Raw genomic sequence first — 1,504 nt, 5'->3', positions numbered from 1 at the left:
AGTGCTGTGGTGTCACAGCTCACAGCAACCTCAAACTCTTGGGCTTAGAGTGATTCTCTTGGGGCAGAGGCAAGATGGCTGACTGGAACCAGTTTTCCACAGAAGCTCCTATCCAGAAGGAGAGTTAAAGGACAGAGGTTTAGCAAGTAAGGTGATGGTTTGAAGCTGAGCCAAGAGAGAAGGTTGAAGAACGCACATCAACTCTGTTGAGGGGAGCTGTGACCCTGAGGTTGCAAACAGTAGTTACAAAATCCATCACCAAGCGACGGAGTCCCCTCCCCCAAGAGAACAGCTTGCAGTATACTTTCTACAAACAAGAAAGCCGAGTTCAAACATCCTTCCATTTTATCCCATGGGAAAGACCTTCTAAAAACTGGACCTATACATAAAACTGTATATATTCTCTACCTGCAATTCTGAACTCCTAGCACTCACTTCCACTCTCACCCTGAGGTCTGAAAGCCTGTCCCCCATGGAGTCCAGATTCTCAGGCATTTTCTTGAGAGGTGGGGACAGGACATGGGCTGTTGCAGGTCTGTGCTGATTCTGGGGCACAGGGGTAAGGAGAAAACAGGGGATTGAAGGAACCATACAGGAGAGGGAGAGGCAGTGACCCGCGGCACACAGCAGCAGCAGAGGGAACAATAGGGCTCATGCCCCGGGGACATTTTGGAGAGACGCTCCCTGTCTCTCTGGGTAAGCTGAGAAAGCCAGGCATCTTCTCTGGTGGCAGACACTGGGAGAACACATCTGGGATGGTAACCCAGGCCCCGTGAGTAAAGGGTATGCCTGAGGTGGTACCTCCCTGGGCTGAGCACAGCGGGGATGGAGAATAGAAGACACATGCTCAGAGATGGCATAACTCCCAGGACAAGGCGGAGCCAGGACTGCTTTAGTGAGCCTAAGAAGCACCCGGCCCTCAGGGAATCATAGCCAGGGCAGAGGCTGGAATTCAGAGCTGAGTGTGAGCTCTAACCACACCCACCCCAATACAGACTGCAGCAGAGACAGACACACCAGCTCCAGGAAGCAGCGCAGATCGGGGCTGAGTCGGAGTTTCTGTGAATTCAAACAGCTCCTGGTCCACAGGGGAATATAGCCAGGACAGAATCACAAATTCTGCACAAATATAAGTGTCAGCAACATCAATCAGGGGCAGGGCTGGAACTGAGTGAACTGTCCCAGCTTCCATTAGCCACCAGAGGTTGTCAGGCCTCAGCTCTCCCTGCCCAATGGTGGCAGAGTATGGAGGCCTAGCCAAGGAGACATAGATCTCACTGTGACTCAGGCAGGCACAAACTCCTGGAGGAGTATCTGCTCATTGGAGGGAACTAGGTCACACCCTGAGAGCTTACCAGTGACTGGGTGTGACAGAGGTGCAAGGTGGGGAAGGAGGCATCAACTTGCCCAGACTAATTCATTTGCTGGGGGGGGGGGTCCTTCTGACGCCACAGAGCACCAGAAGGAGTCATACTCAAGCTGCCAGCAGACCCCTGCTATCTAG

This window comes from Otolemur garnettii, unplaced genomic scaffold (genome assembly GCF_000181295.1).
Source record: "Otolemur garnettii isolate 467f Iridium unplaced genomic scaffold, OtoGar3 scaffold00159, whole genome shotgun sequence".
Lineage (NCBI taxonomy): Eukaryota > Metazoa > Chordata > Mammalia > Primates > Galagidae > Otolemur > Otolemur garnettii.
Note: the sequence above shows the minus strand (reverse complement) of the source record.